We start from the raw sequence: 21,716 nt of genomic DNA on the forward strand, positions 1-21,716 counted from the left end.
TCTTGTGGGTTGATGTCCCACTTCTCCTTTCTAGATAAATAGGGAAAAAAATGATGTTCATTATACCTTCCTTTAGGCCAACATTTCTCCAGAGACAGCAAGGTGTCCTATTTCCACTACAATTTCTATATCTCAAGAAACAGTGAGGCATCTTGGGTACCAACAGCTCTCCATGGGGTTTGTCATCCTGTGGGTGAGCAAGTCCATTGTCAGTGTCTTTTCCCAATGGGTCAGTGATGACTAACGGAGAGAAAGTCCCTTTTTGAGGAAAAAGGTGAGGGCATGGATATATGGTGCTGTCTTTGTCCTCATCTCCTAGTGTTCTGAAACACAAGGTTAAGGGATTAGGGCTCTGTCTTCCTGGTTTTCCCTTAACTTTGCAAAGTCTTCGAGGAAAGTGACGTTCTGAATCAGAGCTAACTCTTCAGGAAGAGACCTGGACCGCACCTGTTGTCATCATTAGTTAACTGTACTTGAAGTGGAATGAGTATAGACATGTTGACCAAGTCTCTTTATTCAAAAGGAAAGGGACGGCCTGTATCGACAGCTTGCAAAGCCCACTTGAGCAGAACTGTGGACTGAGCCTCAAGGTCCTTGCAGACTAGTGATGAAGAAGGTGTGGTCCATCTTGGTAACAGTATTCCTCAGCCATCAGGGAGGATGATCCCCTTGGACCTTACATTGACATGAACGTCCCATATCTGGGTGATGGAAATGAAAACACAAGCAGACCGTGGAAATATCATATAGCTTTCCACAATATGTTCCTCAGGAGGAATACCTTGGTCATTAGTAAAGGAAAGGAATACTGAATGTGAAGAATGCAGAGAAGGAGACCCACCAAGAGTGACTCAGGACTCTGAGAACCAAGTTGAGGGTTACAGAGAAGAGACTCATGCAGGGAATAAGGAAATAAGTGCCCAGGATAGGTTTTGCTTCTCTTCCATGAATTACGACTGGATTTGGACTCGAGCTCATGACCTGCGATAGACAAAGTAAGGTCTACACCTGGGAAGAACATATCTTACTGTCCTCAGAGACACAATATTACTTATGGATCCCCAAAGATCAGGTGGACTTGAGAGCTCATGTGGACGTCTGTAATTCCTTACCACCATTCCATCCGAATGATCTGTGCTGTGCTTAACTTGGATATCATAGTCCCTAACAATATTGGATTAATGTCCCCATCTCCCTTCCTCTCTGTTCATATGCTTCCAAAGTTTAGATACAGCCATGTTCTGGTATATATGTTGGCAGTTCTTCCAGGTTTCTGATGTTTTGATGCTCCATCATGACAAAACACCTTCCGTTCTCTTTTGTCTCTCAAAGGCATAAAATCACTCTAGATGACTTAGGCACAATCACTTTGGTTCTCTTCTACTTGGCAAGAGCATAACCTACGTTTCCAAATTTCTTCACTTTCAAGCTATGTGCATCTTTATAGTCAAAGGAAATCTCCTATGGGCAACTGAGGTTCGAGCTTGTTAAATATTTGTTGATTTCTGATGGATCTTTTCTCGTTTTTTTTTTTTTGGATTATTTTATTTTATTTCATTTTATTTATTTATTTATTCATTTATTTATTTATTTATTTATTTTTAATTTCAACCACACCGACAAAATGTTTGTATTGACGGGAGACTTTCATCCTGAATGCTGAATGAATTATTTTAGGTAAGAAGTTCACTTACTCATTTCGGTTGACTTCTGACTTGAATTCTCTGTGCCTTTCCCTTTTATGGTATTTTCTTTGGGGATGCTTCATTAGTGCGATTTCTCACTTCCTCCCCCTCTTTCGCGTGTCTTCTCTGTGTGTGTATGTTCGTGTGTGTGTGATTTGCATGTCTTAATGTGTGCATGGTCTGTGTGTGTTTCACACAAAACTTATAATTAAATTTCAAGAGGTAGGAATTATGTCTCTTAGATTAGCAATTCAATTTGACATACCTTGACAACTCACATTCCAGCCATTTCAAAAACATCTTCTGCAAGGAATGTCATCATTTGTCCTCTTCCATAAACACGTATTCTCACAAAACTGCCTTCAAACAAACACCACATTTTGTGTGCCTCATTAGAATCGTATTGTTTGTCCCTATACCCCTTGATTTTTCCTATGTTTCTTGAATGTCTTCAGGGAGTGAAATCGTCTGTTTGTTTTCTTTCTGAGAATGAAGATATGACAGAGCCCAAAGCTCTCTGCAAGCCTATCACATGAGACATATGGAAGATTTAATTCTTGCTTAAGTCTCAGTAAGAATTTGCGGTGACATGGAGGACAGTGAGATGGTAGGAGTGTCTAATAACCTCGTGCTTGTCTTCAGCCATGAAGGCAAAAGGAAGATGACAACAATAATGGAAGCGGAGTAGAAATTGACCTGAAGCCTACACAGTAAACTACACAGAGTAAGAGATCGGAGGTCGCAGAACTATGGGAGAAGTTTGGAGACATGGCTAATGGGAGATTTGGGTGGTTCGTCCTTCAGAGGGCAGTGATCCCATGCAAAGGACAAAGGCACAGGAGAACAGGGCACACTGGGGACCCACAAGAAACCTGTTTCCCAGTGCAATTGGTTGTAACGAACAGAGAGTCTGAGTTCTTGACAACACAATTGTTGAGGGCTGGAGTTTTCAGATCAGCAGGCTTGGCAGAAATCGACTCGAAAGAACACCGTGTTTTTCTTGCAGGGGACACCAAAAGCAACCAGGTGCAGACAGCCTGGACACCATGAACAGAAACAATACCAGGAGATGTAGTTGGAGGAGAGTGGTTCCTGGCAGTGCATCCGTGAGAGGCAGTGTTTATTGGAATGATTCAATGAGTCTATAAAAAATGTTCGGCTCTCAAACCAGTAGCAACATACCGAGCTACTGGTCAAGACAGGATGGTGATACATTTGCTGCCTACCCACCGACACGAAAACCCAAGCATGGAACACTTGGAGTACTGCCTTCCTCAGTCCAAGATGCTTAGTCCAAGGAGAACACATTCTCCCATAGGGTCAAGAAGATAAACTGATAAAGATAAATAAACCTAAAGAGCTCCTAAGGGGAGGATTGGTAGGAGACTGGATGCAAAGTTTGGGAACATGGCAGAAGTAGACGATCCAATCAGTGACCTGGAAGAACTAGTCTAGAAACAAAGAAGCAAATTCTAAAAGAGAAGGAGAATGACTGACATGACAATGAACTTAGGGAATCATCATCTCCAGGAATTGAGAGAGGTGCCACTTGTAGGAGAAGTAAGAGTGAGTGAAAGAAAGAGGGCTGAACATGGATTTGAGAAATCGGGGCTAAAAATGACCCTCATCCGGTAGCACAAACAGAGGTCCACAATCAGAGAGGCACAAAGGACTCCCATCACCTTCCACAGAAGCAGAGCACCAAAAGACATAGTGTCATTTCCCCCTGGAAAATCTAGGTATGGAGGAATTCACTTTAGCAAATAGATATGGGAGAATAATGTGTCCATAGCCCAGTCACTGACTTCAAGAGGAAATGCTATACCAGCTCTTGAAAAAAGCAAGATAGCTCAAGCAACACCAGCCAAGGCCAAAACCCTTATCCCCTGCATTTCTGAACAATGACTGAGCAGCGGTTCTTGTCTAAAAACACAAGGTTCTCAGAAGTCAACGGTTGGGTCCCAGGATATGTCAATCAGTTCAGAGGCAGCCTTCAGATCAACTCATGGTTTCAGGGTCTTGGCAATGACTGTGGTCTCAGGTTCTCTGCTCAGGGGAAAGTAAGATTCTCCCTCGCCAGCTCTACCCCCTGATTGTGAACTCTCGGTCTCTCTGTCTAGTAACTGCAAGCGCATCGTTTAACAAGATAACAAAAACAAAACCAGGTACAATAATTGACTGGGGACAGAGGATGATTTATTGAATTTGGACCAAGGTTCCTATGGAGGGCAGCTAGGTACAGAGAACCTCCCACCATCCTAAAATACCAGACCTTCGCTCGGAGCTCCAATGTTCTTTGTCTTCCTGGATCTCCTCACCAACCTGAAGCATCCACTGTGTGTCACGCTGTACTGACCCCTTATTGACACATGTTCATTCTCTTCTGGCTCCATTATAACATATCCATCTTCTAAACAGGCACTGTTTCCTTATCACATGACATCATTTGGCTGAGGGTCATGAGAGGTAGAAGGCAGGCTTGTGCTGCCACATCTCCATACAGTTCCACAGGGGTAGCTGCTCCACTCTGAGGGAGTGCTCAAGGTTCTTCCACATTCGAATCCTCTTCAATGCGTCCTTTTGGACTTACAAGTTGTCTTCCTGAATCGGGAACGGAAGTCTTTCAGATGGCTTCACTTGGGCTATGGGTCTCTTCCAACATGCTCTCCCCTTGCTCCTGTGGACTCCAAGTACATGAGTCCTTTCTGGACCTAAGGTTAAGGGTGTAGAGTCTTCCTTGATGCATGGTCATTTTTGTAGATTGGGAGGCCTTGTTGGCAGCATTTCTGGAGAGGCTCGAGGTACTCGTGTCCTCGCTGTGGAAAATTCCAGACATGTCTTTGGCACGGTTGCGGGGGTTCATTTTGAGCTCTCCTTGGGTGGACATTTTCCTGTTCAGAAACACTGTGAGAGGGTGGGAGGCCCTGACCCTTGTGCCGGGCTCAGATTTCCTCCCCTGAGGCTTTGCTTGAGACCTGATTTTTTCTTGGCCTGTCGTGGTTAAGGTGGAATGGTGGATGCTTGTCTTTCTCTGGAATCCAGAGGGCTGGTGCTGATAATCACGAACAAACGTGAATTGTGCCACGTTGAAGGTGACACCGACTCGCTTCACAAACTGCCTTGGTGAGAGACCCAGACAGCTCTAGCGGTTCAGAACGGCCTGGGGTGCTCTTGGCCCACCCACGTCTATTCTAGCCAATTGTAGTGATCAGGGGTGATGTAATGAGGAGTGGTTGCTATGAACTCAAAGCATTATGACATCACAAACGCTGCCTTCACTGAAGCAGCTGTCCCACTCCCATGGCCTTTGTGTCCTAAGGCTTTAGGTAGGAAGCCCCTGAAGGACAGAACAAGAGCCCTCTGAGTCTGATAAAGAACTCAGGATGTCTTGAGGGTTAGTGTCCCACTTCCCCTTTCTGGAAAAAGGGGAAAGAAAATGATGTTCACTGTACCTTCCTTTTGGCCAATATTTTCACAGAGACGGCAAGATGTCGTATTTCCACTACAATTTCTAGCGATCTCAAGAAACGGTGAGGCCTCATGGGTATCAAGAACTCTCCATGGGGTTGATAATCCTGTGTGAGAGTGTCCTTTCTCAGCGTCTTTTGCCTATGGTTCTGTGATGACTAAGGGACGGAAAGTCCACTTTTGAGGAAAATGGTGAGGGCATAGATATATGGTGCTGTCTGTGGTCTCAATTCTTAGTTTTCTGAAACAAACAGCTAATGGTTTAAGGCTCTCTCTACCTGGCTTTCCCTTACACACCTATCCAAAGTCTTAGAGGAGAGTGTCATTCTGGATCTGGGCTAAACCTAAGGAAGAGGCCAGGACCGCACCCGTGTTATCATTAGTTGTCCTTGTTGCGGTAACGGGTATAATCATGTTGACCATGTCTCATTAGTCAGAAGGATAGGTCCGGCTAATATCGATGGCTTGCAAAGCCCATTCGAGCAGACCTTTGCAGTGAGCTGCAACGCCCTTGCAAAGACTAGTGGATAAGGAAGGCTTGGTCCATTTTGGCTAGACAGTATTCCTCGGCCGTCGAAGAGAATGAACGCCCTGGACCTTGCCTTAACATAAATGTCCCATGCCTGGCTGATGTGAAATGAAAAGGCAAGCAGAAAAAGGGAAATATTATATGGCTTCCCACAATATGTGCCTCATAAGGAATACCTTGGCGCTTTGTCCTCTTCAATAAACACATATTCTCATAAAACTGCCTTCACACAATCACCACGATTGGGTGCCTCATTAGTGTCCTATTGTTTGTCCCTATACCCCTTGCTTTTTCATATGTTTCTTGACTGTCATGAGGGAGTGAAATCATCTGTTTGTTGTCTTTCTGAGAATGATAGATGTGACGCCGCCCAATGCTCTCCGCAACACTGCCACATGAGGCAAGTGGAAGAATTCATTCTTTCTTATGTCTCAGTAAGAATTTGTGGTGACATGGAGGACAGTGAGATGGTAGTAGTGTCTAATAACCTCGTTCTTGTCTTCAGCAAAGAAGGCAACAGGAAGATGACCACAACAACTGCAACGGAGTGGAAATGGATGGGAAGCCTACAAGGTAAACTCCAAAAAGAAGAAAGGTAGTCGCAGAGACTAAGGGAGAAGGTTGGAGACACGGCTTATAGGAGATTTCGTTGGTTCATGCATCAGATGGCAGTGATCCCTTGCAAAGGACAAAGGCACAGGAGAACAGGGCACACTGGAAAACCAGAAGGCACCTGTTTCCCAGTGCCATTGGCTGTGACGAGAAGAGGGTCTGAAGGGCACGAGTACTTGACAACACAAGTCTTGTGTGCTGGAGTTTTCAGATCAGCAGGCTTGGCAGATATAAACTCGAAAGAACTCCATGTTTTTCCTGCATAGGTCACCAACAAGCAACCATGTGCAGACAACCTGGGGAGCATAATCAGCGACAATACCAGGACACGCAGTGGGAAGATGGTGGGTCCTGGCAGTGCATCCATGAGAGGCAGTCTCCGTGGAGTTGTCTCAATGGGGGCATAAGAAATATTGGGCTCCCACACGAGGAGCATCAAGATCAAGTTACTGGCCAATACAGGATCGTGAGGTGCATCCTCACCTCATACTGAGCACCAAAAGACTGCCTACTCTGCCCACAAGAAATCCCAACCGTGGTACACTTGAGGGACAGCCTTCCTCACTCCAAGTTGTTTAGTTCAAGTAGAACAGACTCTCCCATTGGGGATGAGAAGAATGCCTTGACCACAAGATCTCTTCTGAACACAGCATTCTGTATGCCTGTGTTCTGATGAGTTTGTTGAATGTCCCCTTTCACAGGCACACCAGAGCCCACCAAGGTAAACCTCAGCATATTCAGCCCAGGCCCCAAACACACCAAATGGCAGGCAAGGAGAGCCACTGCAGATGGCTGATCTCAAGGACACCGTCAGCCACAACAGAAACATCAGATGGCATGTATGCCACACACACACACACACACACACACACACACTCGCACACACACACACACTAGACAAACTTTACAGGCCCACGCTTGGTCACTCAATGATCTCCTTTACCTAAATAAATTACCCAGAGTTTATAAAACAGAATAAGTATTTAAAATAAAGAGAGGAGACAGAGATCTAGATCTAATACAAGATGGAAGAATCAATAGATGCCAAGGAAAAAGAACAAGAAAGGATCATGAATAGGCAATCAGAGTGAAGCTTCTACATATAACACGCTCGATGGGGGTTTGAAAGCGGCGGCCTAGATCCTCCCTATACATCAGAAAACATAGAAGATATCAAGAGTCTAGAACCACAGAGATAAAACTGATAAAGATAAAAGAACCTAAAGAGCTCCTGAAGAGAAGATTGGTAGGAGAATGGATCAAAGACTGGGAACATGGCAGAAGTAGAGGATCCAACTAGTGACCTGGAAGCACAAGCCTAGAAAATAAGGAAGCAAATTCTAAGAGAGAAGAAAGAATGATGGAACATAACAATGACCTTAGGGAATCATTATCCAAAAGGAAAGGAAATAGGTGCCTTTTGTACGATAAGTAAGAGTGAAAGAAAGAAAAGAAGGCTGAACATGGATTTGAGAACCGGGGCTGTCAATGACCCTAATCTGGGAGCTGAAACAGAGGTCCAGAATCAGAGGCACAGAGGACTCCCATCACCTTCCACAGAAGCAGAGCACCAAAAGACATAGTGTCCTTCCCCCTGGAAAATCTAGGCATGGAGGTATTCTCTTTAGGCAAATAGGCATCGGAGAATAGTTTGTCCATAGCCCAGTCACTGACTTGAAGAAGAAAAGCTATACCAGCTCTCAAAGCAGGCCGGATAGCTCAAGCAACAGCAGCCAAGCCAAAATCCTTATCCCCTACATTTCTGAACAATGACAGAGCAGCGATTCTTGTCTAGAACCAGGAGGTATTCAGAAGTCAAAGGTTGGGTCCCTTGTTGTGTCCATCAGTTCAGAGGCTGTCTTCAGATCAACTCATGATTCCAGGGCCTTGGCTATGTCTCTGGTCTCAGGTTCTCTGCTCAGGGGCAAGTAAGCTTCTCCCTCTCCAGCTCCAACCCCTGATTGCGATCTCTATGTCCATCTGTCCAATATGTGCATGTGCATCATTTGACAAGATAACAAAAACAAAAGCAGGGTACATAATTGATTGGTGCCAGAGGATGTTTTCTTGAATTTGAACCTAGGTTCCTGTGGAGGGTAGCCAGGTACAGAGAACCTCTCAACATCCTAAAATGCCAAACCTTCACTTCGAGCTCCCTCATTTATTCTACTTTTCTTTGTCTCCCTGGATCTCCTCACCAACCTGAAGCATCTGCTGTCTGTCACTCTGTACTGACCCCTTGATGACAATTGTGCATCTTCTCGGGGCTCCATTAGAACATGCCCATCTTCTGCAAGAGGCACTGTTTGCTTATCTCATGAAACAATTTGGGTGATGATCATTAGAGGGTGAAGGAAGGTTGTACTGCCACATTTCCATGCAGTTCCTCAGAGGGTAGCTGCTCCAACCTGGGGGAGTGCTCAAGGTTCTTCCACATTCGAATCCTCTTCAATGCGTCCTTTTGGAAATAAAAGTTGTCTTCCTGAAACGGTTGGGAAGCCTTTCAGATGGCTTCACTTGGGCTTTGGGTCTCTTCCAACATGTTGTCCGTTTGCTCTTGTGGACTCCAAGTACATGAGTCCATCCTGGACCTAAGGTAAAGGGCGTAGATTCTGCCTTGATGCATGGTCATTTTTGAAGATTGGGAGGCCTTGTTGGCACCGTTTCTGGAGACACTCGAGGTACTTGTGTGATCGCTGTGGAAGACTCCAGACATGTCTTTGGCACGGTTGCTGGGGTTCATTTTGAGTTCTCCTTGGGTGGCCTTTTCCTGTTCAGAAGCACCGTGATAGGGTGGGAGGGCCTGACCCTTGTGCCGGGCTCAGATTTCCTCCCCTGTGGCTTTGCTTGAGGCCTCATTGTTTCTTGGCCTGTCGTGGTTAAGATGGAATGGTGGATGCTTGCCTTTCTCTGGAGTCCAGAACTGGAGCTGACAGTCACGAACAAACACTACCAACCGAGCCATGGAGAAGGTGACACCAACTCTCTTTGCAAACCACCTTGATTTGAGACCCAAGCAGCTCCAGCAGTTTGGGATGGCTTGGTGTCTTCTTGTCCTACCCATGACTACTCCAGCCAAGTGTAGTGATCAGGCGTGGGTTCATGAGGAGTGGTTGCTATGACCTCAAAGCTTTGTGACTCAGATGCTGGCTTCACTGAAGCATCTGTCCCTCTCCAATGACCTTGGTGTCCTATGGCTTTAGGTAGGAATCCCCGGGAAGGACAGAACAAGAGCCCTCTGAGTCTGATGAAATACTCAGGTTGTCTTGGGGGTTAATGTCACACTTCCCCTTTCTAGACTAAGAGGAAAGAAAATGACGTTCAGTATTCCTTCCATTAAGCCAACATTTCCCCAGATACGGAAAGGTGTCCTATTTCCACTAAAATTTCTAGAAAGCTCAAGACACAGGAGACCTCGTGTGTATCAAAAGCTCTCCATGGGTTTTGTCATCCTGTGGGTGAGAGCGTCCTTTGTCAGCGTCTTTTGACCTTGGGTCAGTGATGAGTTAGGTTGGAAAGTCCCTTTTCGAGGAAAAAGGTGAGGGCTTCGATATACGGTGCTGTCTGGGGCCTCATCTCCTAGTGTTCTGAAATGCACGGCCAGGGATTAGGGCTCTGTCTCCCTGGTTTTCCCTTAATCACCTTGGCAAAGTCTTCGAGGAGACTGACCTTCGACATTACAGCTAACTCTTAAGGGAGAGGCCTGGACTGCACCCGTTGTCATCATTAGTTAACTATACTTGTTGTGGTACCGGGTATAGACACGAAGACCAAGTCTCTTTAGTCACAAGGAAATGGACGGCCTATACCAACAACTTGCAATGCACATTCGAGCAGACCTTTGGAGTGAGCCGCAATGCCCTTACAAGGAGTAGTGGATAAGGAAGGTTCGGTCCATTTTGGCAACACAGGTTTCCTCAGCCGTTGAAGAAAATGAACCCCTTAACCTTGCCTTGACATGAATGTCCCATGCCCTGCTCATGGGAAATGGATAAGGCAAGCAGACAAAAGGAAATGTCATATGGCTTCCCACAATATGTGCCTCGGGAGGAATACCTTGGCCCTTAGTAAAGGAAGGGAAAACTGAAGGGCAAAAAGTCAGAGAAGGAGATCCACCAGGAGTGACTCAGGACTCTGAAAACCAAGCTGAGGGTTACAGAAAAGAGAACTGTTAAAGGGGTGTTCAGGAGTTTGGCAAATATTAGGAGGAGCACTGGGACGTACATGCAACTAAAGCATCCGTGAATACTCTGGCAAAAATGGTGGATGGATGATAGGCGGGCTTTCTCAACAGAACAGCAACAACAACAACAAAAATTCAGAGGAAAACAATCTGGCCCTTTTAAAACCAAAGGAAGTCACAGGGAGAAAAGGAAAGCATTATATTGTTTATAATCTTTCCTTATTGAAATGACATGGGATTGCTTTACTAAAGTGTCCTTCTCTGAATTGTGTCTTTATCCTTGTGACATATAGTCTACCCGCCTCTTCCATCTCTGGAATCGATGAGAGGACATGGCAATGCCTTCGCTCAATACGTAGAAGAGTGGCCCAGGAAAATGACTTGGACCTGGCCTTCTGTGTGTTGGCAGGTGTTGGATTACTGATTCAAACGCTTCAGTCCGTACTAGAGAGCTGAGATTTTGTAGCTTTCCTGACCTAATCTTGGGAGTTACTATGTGTCTGATAATTTATCCTCTCCTCTCTGTTCTTGGATTTGCTAGCATAAATGTGTGGATGTGTCTCTTGGGTTATTCTTTTTTTCTTTCTACCAGTTCTCAGGTTGTTTATACTTTCAGCTGTGTTTTTATCTCCCTGTTTTGTCCCAGTAATGGCTTCTGCAGTTTCTTCATGATTAAGACACTGAATTGTGAGATCTCCTGATTTTTTTTCCTATTGGTTTGTTTGTATTTTCTTTATTTCGATAACTAATGTATGATTTTATTTTTTCTGTTAACTTTGGAATTCCGTTCTTCTTCTTCTTGTTCCTTTAGCATCGATGCAAGTTGCTTTAATTTTTTTTTTTTGGTGTTTTTAAATATTGGAAATGCATGCATTAACCCTATAGGTTTCCCCATAAAATGTTTTGGCATCATCCCATAAGTTTCTTGACATTCCTGTGTTCATGGCTCTTTCTGCATTTCCTTTGGATTTTCTTTCTTGCATTCATTGCTAGTTCGTGACGTGTTGTGTTTTCCAACTTTTAGTGTCTGGCTGTATGTCCAATATGAAAGTGATTTCTTCCCGTTATCAAACCTTCATGATCATAAGTGCACAGGATAGGTTTTGACTTCTCTTCCATGAATTACCCCTGGGTTTGGACTCCAGCTCATGGTCTGTTATATACAAAGTTCGGTCTGCCTTTGGGAAAAACATATCTTATGCTCCTCAGATACGCAATCTTACTCATGGATCCCCAAAACTCAGGAGGTCTAGAGAGCCAGTGTAGACATCTGTTATTCCTTACCACCTTTCCATCCAGATGATCTGTGCTGTGCTTAATGTGGATATCATAGTCCCCAACAATATTGGATTAAAGTCCCCATCTCCCTTCCTCTCTGTTCATATTCTACCAATGTTTAGATACAGCCATGTTCTCATATATACGTTGGCAGTTCTTCCAGGTTTCTGATGTTTTGATGCTCCATCATGACAAAACACCTTCCGTTCACTTTTGTCTCTCAAGGCATAAAATCACTCGAGATGACTTATGCGCAATTACCTTGGCTCCTTTCTCCTTGGCAAGAGCAGAACCTACGTTTCCAAATTTCTTCACTTTCAAGCTATGTGTATCTTCATAGTCAAAGGAAATCCCCTTGGGCAACAGAGGTCGAGCTTGTTTAATATTTGTTGTTTTCTGATGGATCATTTCTCGTTTTTTTTTTTTTTTGGTTTGTTTTATTTTATTTTATTTTTTATTTTTTTGTAATTTCAACCACACCTACAAAATGTTTGTATTGACGGGAGATTTTCGTCCTGAATGCTGAATGAATTATTGTTAGGTAAGAAGTTCACTTTCTCATTTCGGTTGACTTCTGACTTGAATTTTCTGTGCCTTTCCCTTTTATGGTATTTTCTTTGGGGATGCTTCATCAGTGCGATTTCTCACTTCCTCCCCCTCTTTCGCGTGTCTTCTGTGTGTGTGTGTTCGTGTGTGTGTGTGCATGTGCATGTCTTAATGTGTGCGTGGTCTGTGTGTGTTTCACACAAAACTTATAATTCAATTTCAAGAGGTAGGAATTGGGTCTCTTAAGGTTAGCAATTCATTTGATGTCTTGACAACTCACATTTCATCCATTTCAAGAACATCTACTGCAAGGAATATTATCATTTGTACTCTTCCATAAACACATATTCTCACAAAAATGCCTTCAAACAAACACCACATTTTGTGTGCCTCATTAGAATCGTATTGTTTGTCCCTATACCCCTTGATTTTTCGTATGTTTCTTGACTGTCTTCAGGGAGTGAAATTGTCTGTTTGTTTTCTTTCTGAGAATGATACATATGACCGAGCCCAAAGATCTCTGCAAGCCTGTCACATGATACATGTGGAAGAATTCATTCTTGCTTAAGTCTTAGTAAGAATTTGCGGTGACATGGAGGACAGTGAAATGGTAGTAGTGTCTAATAACCTTGTGCTTGTCTTCAGCAATGCTGGCAAATGGAAGATGACAACAATAACGCAAACAGGGTGGATATTGTCTTGAAGCCTACACAGTAAACTCCACAGAGTAAGAGATCGGAGGTCACAGAAACTATGGGAGAAGTTTGGAGACATGGCTCGGGAGATTTTGGTGGTTCATGCTTCAGAGAGCAGTGATCCCATGCAAAGGACAAAAGCACAAGAGAACAGGGCACACTGGGAACCCACAAGGAACCTGTTTCCCAGTGCAATTGACTGTGATGACAGAGGGTCTGGGTTCTTGACAACACAATTCTTGAGGGCTGGAGTTTTCAGATCAGCAGGTTGGCAGAAATCGACTCGAAAGAACACCATGTTTTTCTTGAGGGGACACCAACAAGCAACCAGGTGCAGACAGCCTTGAGACCATGATCAGAAACAATACCAGGAGATGTAGTTGGAGGAGAGTGTTTCCTGGCAGTGCATCCGTGAGAGGCAGTGTTTGTGGAAATGATTCAATGGGTGCATAAGAAATGTTCGGCTCTCAAACCATTAGCAACAAGACCGAGCTACCTGCCAAGACAGGATGGTGAAGCATTTGCTAACTACCCTGCCAACATGAAAACCCAACCGTGGAACACTTGGAGGACTGCCTTCCTCAGTCCAAGATGCTTAGTCCAAGGAGAACACATTTTCCCATAGGGGACAAGAAGAATGCCTTGACCACATGCTCTCTTCTGAACACAACATTTTGCAGGCCTGCATTCTATTGGGTTGTGGAATGTCTCCTTTCACACGCACACCAGATCCTACTAAGTGAAACCTCAGCATATTCAGCCCGGGCCCCAAACACACCAAACGCCAGGCAAGGAGGGCCCTTGCAGTTGACTGGTCTCAAGGACAGGGTCAGCCACACCACAACAGCAGATGGCATGCATCATACACACACAGACACACACACACAAAAACACCCATCATCCCTTAAGGGCCAGCACTTGGTCACTCCCGGATTTCCTCTTCTTAAAGAGATTAACTTCAGTATGGAAAAGAATGAGATTTAAGAATATGGAGAGGAAGACAGAGACTTATATCCAAGGCAAAGATGGAAGAATCAACTGATGACATGGTAAAAGAACAAGAACATATCACGGCTAGGCAATCAGAGAGAAATTTCTACATAGAACACGCCCGATGGGGTATAGAAAGCAGCGGCCTGGATAGTTCCTGTACATCAGAAAACATAGAAGATATCAAGAGTCTCGAACCACAGAAATAAACTGATAAAGATAGACGAGCCTAAATAGCTCCTGAGGGGAAGATTGGTAGGAGACTGGATGCAAAGTCCGGGAACATGGCAGAAGTAGACGATGAAATAGTGACCTAGAAGAACTAGTCTAGAAAATAAGGAAGCAAATTCTAAAAGAGAAGGAAGAATGACTGACATGATAATGAGCCTAGGGAATCATCATCTCCAGGAATTGAAAGAGGTGCCTCTTGTAGGAGAAGTAAGAGTGAGTGAAAGAAAGAGGGCTGAAATGGATTTGAAAAATCGGGGCTGAAAATGACCCTCATCTGGTAGCACAAACAGAGGTCCACAATCAGAGGCACAGAGGACTCCCATCACCTTCCACAGAAGCAGAGCACCAAAAGACATAGTATCATTTCCCTGTGGAAAATCTAGGCATGGAGGAATTCACTTTAGCAATAGATATGGGAGAATAGTATGTCTATAGCCCAGTCACTGACTTCAAGAGGAAAAGCTATACCCGTTCTCGAAGAAAGCCGGATAGCTCAAGCAACACCAGCCCAGGCCAAAACGCTTATCCCCTGAATTTCTGAACAATGACTGAGCAGCGGTTCTTGTCTAGAACCACGAGGTTCTCAGAAGTCAATGGTTGGGTCCCAGGATGTGTCAATCAGTTCAGAGGCAGCCTTCAGATCAACTCATATTTCCAAGGTCTTGGCAATGACTGTGGTCTCCAGTTCTCTGCTCAGGGGAAGGTAATATTCTCCCTCACCAGCTCTACCCCCTGATTGTGAACTCTCGGTCGCTCTGTCTAATAAGTGCAAATGCATCGTTTGACAAGATAACAAAAACAAAACCAGGCACAATAATAGAGTGGGGTCAGAGTATGATTTATTGAATTTGGACCAAGGTTCCTATGGAGGGCAGCTAGGTACAGAGAACCTCCCACCATCCTAAAATACCAGACCTTCGCTCGGAGCTTTGTTTTCCTGGTTCTCCGCACCAACCTGTAGCATCCGCTGTGTGTCTCGCTGTACTGACCCCTTATTGACACATGTTCATTTTCTTTTGGCCTCATTATAACATGCCCATCTTCTACAACAGGCACTGTTTGCTTACCACATGACATCATTTGGCTGAGGGTCATGAGAGGTAGAAGGCAGGCTTGTGCTGCCACATCTCCATGCAATTCCACAGGGGTAGCTGCACCACCCTGAGGGAGTGCTCAAGGTTCTTCCACATTCGAATCCTCTTCAATGCTTCCTTTTGGACATACAAGTGGTTTTCCTGAAACGCGCATGGAAGTCTTTAAGATGGCTTCACTTGGGCTATGGGTCTCTTCCAAATTGCTCTCCATTTGCTCCTGTGGACTCCAAGTACATAAGTCCATCCTGGACCTAAGTTCTACACCTAAATTAGAACCTCCTTTGATGCATGGTCAGTTTTGAAGAGTGGGAGGCCTTGTTGGCCGCATTTCTGGAGAAGCTTGAGGTACTCGTGTCCTCCCTGTTGAAGACTCCAGACATGTCTTTGGCACGGTTGCGGGTGTTCAGTTTTCTTTCCTTGGGTGGCCCTTCTCCTGTTCAGAAGCTCTGTGATGTTTGGGAGAACCTTATCCTTGTGCCGGGATCAGATTTCCTCCCCTGAGGTTTTGCTAGAGACCTGATTGTTTCTTGGCCTATCCTGGTTAAGATTGAATGGTGGATGCTTGTCTTTCTCTGGAATCCAGAGGGCTGGTGCTGATAATCATGACCAAACATATAAATTGGCCCATGTAGAAGGTGACTCCGACTCGCTTCACAAAATGCCTTGGTGAGAGACCCAGACAGCTCCTGCGGTTCGGGACAGCCTGGTGTGCTCTTGGCCCACCCAGGACTACTGTAACCAATTGTAGTGATCAGGCATGATGTAATGAGTAGTGGTTGCTATGAACTCAGCATTGTGACATCACAAATGCTGCCTTCACTGAAGCAGCTGTCCCTCTCCCATGACCTTGGTGTCCTAAGGCTTTAGGTAGAAAGCCCCTGAAGGACAGAACAAGAGCCCTCTGAGTCTGATCAAGAACTCAGGTTGTCTTGTGGGTTTGTCCCACTTCCCCTTTCTGGAATAAGGGGAAATAAAATGTTGTTCACTATACCTTCCTTTAGGCCAACATTTTTCCATAGATGGCAATGTGTCCTATTTCCACTACAATTTTTAGAGATCTCAAGAAACGGTGAGGCCTTGGGTAACAACAACTCTCCATGGGGATGGTAATCCTGTGTGTGAGAGCGTCCTTTATCAGCGTCTTTTGCCTATGGCCCAGTGATGACTAAGGGACGGAAATTCCCCTTTCGAGAAAACAGGTGAGGGCATAGATATATGGTTCTGTCTGTGGTCTCATCTCTTAGTTTTCTGAAACACACGGCTAATGGTTTAAGGCTCTGTCTACCTGGCTTTCCCTTACACACCTTTGCAAAGTCTTAGAGGAGAGTGTCATTCTGCATGAGGGCTAAACCAAAGGAAGAAGCCCAGACCACACCCATTGTCATCATTAGTTGTCCTTGTTGCGGTAACGGGTATAATCATGTTGATCATGTCTCTTTAGACAGAAGGATAGGTACGGCTAATATCGATGGCTTGCAAAGCCCATTCAAGCAGACCTTTGCAGTGAGCCACAATGCCCTTTCAAGGACTAGTGGATAAGGAAGGCTTGGTCCATTTGGCAAGACTGTATTCCTCGGCCGTCGAAGAGAATGAACGCCCTGGACCTTGCCTTGACATGAATGTCCCATGCCTGGCTGATGTGAAATGAAAAGGCAAGCAGAAAAATGGAAATATCATATGGCATCTCACAATATGTGCCTCATAAGGAATACCTTGGCGCTTTGTCCTCTTCAATAAACACATATTCTCATAAAACTGCCTTCACACAATCACCACGATTGGGTGCCTCATTAGTGTCCTATTGTTTGTCCCTATACCCCTTGCTTTTTCATATGTTTCCTGACTGTCATGAGGTATTGAAATCATCTGTTTGTTGTCTTTCTGAGAATGATAGATGTGACGCCACCCAATGCTCTCCGCAACACTGCCACACTGCCACATGAGGCAAGTGGAAGAATTCATTCTTTCTTATGTCTCAGTAAGAATTTGTGGTGACATTGAGGACAGTGAGATGGTAGTAGTATTTCGAATACAGAGAGGAGACAGAGATCTAGATCTAATACAAGATGGAAGAATCAATAGATGACAAGGAAAAAGAACAAGAAAGGATCATGGCTAGGAAACAGAGTAAAGCTTCTACATATAACACGCCCTATGTGGGTTTGAAAGCTGAGGCCTGGATCCTCCCTATACATCAGAAAACATAGAAGATATCAGAGAGTCTCGAACCACAGAGATAAAACTGATAAAGATAAAAGAACCTAAAGAGCTCCTGAAGAGAAGATTGGTAGGAGACTGGATGCAAAGACTGGGAACATGGCAGAAGTAGAGGATCCAATTAGTGTCCTGGAAGAACAAGCCTAGAAAATAAGGAAGCAAATTCTAAGAGCGAAGGAAGAGTGATGGAACATGACAATGAGCTTCGGGAATCATCATCCAAAAAGAAAGGAAATAAGTGCCTATTGTAGGATAATTAAGAGTGAGAGAAAGAAAAGAGGGCTGGACATGGATTTGAGATTCGGGGCTGTCAATGACCCTCATCTGGGAGCTGCAACAGAGGTCCAGAATCAGAGGCACAGAAGACTCCCATCACATTCCACAGAAGCAGAGCACCAAAAGACATAGATCCTTCCCCCTGGAAAATCTAGTCATGGAGGTATTCTCTTTAGGCAAATAAACATCGGAAAATAGTTTGTCCATAGCCCAGTCACTGACTTCAAGAGGAAAAGCTATACCAGCTCTCAAAGCAGGCCGGATAGCTCATGCAATACCCGACCAAGCCAAAATCCGTATCCCAAGCTTTTCTGAACAATGACAGAGCAGCGGTTCTTGTCTAGAACCAGGAGGTATTCATAAGTCAAAGGTTGGGTCCCTTGTTGTGTCCATCAGTTCAGAGGCAGCCTTCAGATCAACTCCTGATTCCAGGGTCTTGGCTATGACTCTGGTCTCAGGTCTCTGTTCAGGGGTAAGTAAGCTTCTCACTCTCCAGCTCCAACCCCTTATTGTGGTCTCTCTGCCTCTCTGTCCAATACGTGCATGTGCATCATTTGACAAGATAACCAAAACAAAACCAGGGTACATTAATTGATTGGTGCCAGAAAATGTTTTTTGAATTTGGACCTAGGTTCCTGTGGAGGGTAGCCAGGTACAGAGAATCTCTCAGCATCCTAAAAAACCCGACTTTCGCTTCGAGCTCCCTCATTTATTCTACTGCTCTTTATCTCTCTGATTCTCCTCACCTTTCTGAAGCATGTGCTGTCTGTTGCACTGTACTGACCACTTGACGACAATTGTGCATCTTCTCGGGGCTCCATTAGAACATGCCCATCTTCCGCAAGAGGCACTGTTTGCTTATCTCATGAAATAATTTGGGGGAAGATCATGAGAGGGTGAAGGAAGGTTTGTGCAGCCACATTTCCATGCAGTTCCTCAGAGGGTAGCTGCTCCAACCTGAGGGAGTGATCAAGGTTCTTCCACATTCGAATTCTCTTCAATGCATCCTTTTGGACATACAAGTTGTCTTCCTAAAACAGGCACGGAATTCTTTCTGATGGCTTCAATTGGGATTTGTGTATCTTCCAACATGCTCTCCATTGGCTCCTGTGGACTCCAGGTACATGAGTCCATCCTGGACCTAAGGTTATGGGTGTAGAGTCTCTCTTGATGCATGGTCATTTTTGAAGATTGGGAGGCCTTGTTGGCACCGTTTCTGGAGACGCTCGAGGTACTTGTGTGATCGCTGTGGAAGACTCCAGACATGTCTTTGGCATGGTTGTGGGGGTTCATTTTGAGCTCTCTTTGGGGGGTCATTTTCCTGTTCAGAAGCACCGTGATAGGGTGGGAGGAACTAACCCTTAAGCCGGGCTCGGATTTCCTCCCCTGAGGCTTTGCTTGAGACCTCATTGTTTCTTGGCCTGTTGTGGTTAAGATGGAATGGTGGATGCTTGCCTTACTCTGGAGTCCAGAGGACTAGAGCTGACAGTCACGACCAAACACTACAAACTGGGCCATGGAGAAGGTGACACCAACTCGCTTCGCAAACTGCCTTGATTTGAGACCCAAGCAGCTCCAGCAGTTTGTGACAGCTTGGTGTCCTCTTGTCCCACCCATGACTACCCCAGCCAAGTGTAGTGATCAGGCCTGGGTTGATGAGGAGTGTTTGCTATTACCTCAAAGCTTTGTGACATCACAGATGCTGGCTTCACTGAAGCAGCTGTCCCTCTCCAATGAACTTGGCGTCCTATGGCTTTAGGTAGGAAGCCCCGGGAAGGACAGAACAAGAGCCCTCTGAGTCTGATGAAATACTCAGGTTGTCTTGGGGGTTAATATCCCACTTCCCCTTTCTAGACTAAGAGGAATAAAAATAACGTTCAGTATACCTTCCTTTAAGCCAATATTTCCCCAGATATGGAAAGGTGTCCTATTTCCACTAAAATTTCTAGAAAGCTCAAGACACAGGAGACCTCGTGTGTATCAACAGCTCTCCGTGGGTTTTGTCATCCTGTGGGTGAGAGCGTCCTTTCTCAGCGTCTTTTTCCTATGGGTCAGTGATGAGTAAGGTTGGAAAGTCCCTTTTCGAGGAAAAAGGTGAGGGCTTCGATATACGGTGCTGTCTGGGGCCTCATCTCCTAGTGTTCTGAAATGCACGGCCAGGGATTAGGGCTCTGTTTCCCTGGTTTTCCCTTAATCACCTTTGCAAAGTCTTCGAGGAGACTGACCTTCGACATCACAGCTAACTCTTAAGGGAGAGGCCTGGACTGCACCCGTTGTCATCATTAGTTAACTATACTTTTTGTGGTACCGGGTATAGACACACAGACCACATCTCTTTAGTCAGAATGAAAGGGACGGCCTATACCGACGACTTGCAAGACACATTCGAGCAGACCTTTGGAGTGAGCTGCATGCCCTTACAAGGAGTAGTGGATAAGGAAGGTTCGGTCCATTTGGGCAACACAGTATTCCTCAGCCGTCGAAAAAAATGAACCCCTGGACCTTGCCTTGACATGAATGTCCCATGCCCTCCTGATGGGAAATGGATAAGTCAAGCAGACAAAGGGAAATGTCATATGGCTTCCCACAATATGTGCCTCGGGAGGAATACCTTGGCCTTTAGTAAAGGAAGGGAAAACTGAAGGGCAATAAGTCAGAGAAGGAGACCCACCAGGAGTGACTCAGGACTCTGAGAACCAAGCTGAGGGTTACAGAAAAGAGAACTGCTTAATGGGTGTTCAGGAGATGTGGCATATATTAAGGAGCACTTGGACGTTCATGCAACTAAAGCATTCGTGAATACTCTGTAAATAACGGGTGATGGGTGATAGGCAGGCTTTTTCAACAGAACAGCAACAACAACAACAAAAATTCAGAGGAAAATAATCTGGCCCTTTCAAAACCAAAGGAAGTCACAGGGAGAATAGGAAAGCATTATATTGTTTATTATCTTTCCTTATTGAAATGACATGGGATTCTTTACTAAAATGTCCTTCTCTGAATTGTGTCTTCATCCTTGTGACTTCTAGTCTATGCCTCTTCCGTCTCTGGAATCAATGAGAGGACATGGCAATGCCTTCGCTCAATAACTAGAAGAGTCACCCAGGAAAATGACTTGGACCTGGCCTTCCCCTTTATGGTATTTTCTGCGGGTTTGATTCCTTAGTGTGATTCTGACTTACTCTCTCTCTTTTGCGTGTCTTATCTGTGAGTGTGTTCAGGTGTGTGTGCATGTGCCGGTGTTAATGTGTGTGTGGTCTGTGTGTGTTTCACATAACACTTATAATTAAATTTCAAGAGATAAGAATTCGGTCTCTTAAGGATAGCAACTGAATTTGAGATGCCATGAAACATCACATTCCATTCATTTCTGAACATCTTCTGCAAAGGACGTCATCTAGTTTGCTTTTCAAAAAACACATATTCTCACAAAACTGCCTTCAAACAAACACCAAATTTTTGTGCCTCATAAGAGTAGATTTTTTGTCCCTACCCCTTGCTTTTTCATATGTTTCTTGACTGTCTTGAGGCAGTGAAATCTTCTGGTTTTTTCCTTCTAAGACAAACAGTCTGTTTCTTTCTGAGAATGATAGATGTGATGAAGCCCAATGGTCTCCCCAACCCTGCCACATGAGACATGTGGAAGAATTCATTCTGGCTTATGTCTTAGTAAGAATTTGGGGTGACATGGAGGACAGTGAGATGGTAGTAGTGGCTAATAACCTCGTGTTTGTATTCAGCCATGAAAGCAACAGAAAGAGGACAACATAAACTGCAATGAGGTGGATATTGACCTGAACCCTACAAAGTAATCTCCACAGCGAAGAGAATGGACAAGAAAGCAAAATGGACAAGAAAACAAAAACAAAACCAGGCACCATAGTTAAAATAATCCTCTGGGCCAGAGGATGT

Source organism: Mustela nivalis (genome assembly GCF_964662115.1).
Source record: "Mustela nivalis genome assembly, chromosome: Y".
NCBI lineage: Eukaryota > Metazoa > Chordata > Mammalia > Carnivora > Mustelidae > Mustela > Mustela nivalis.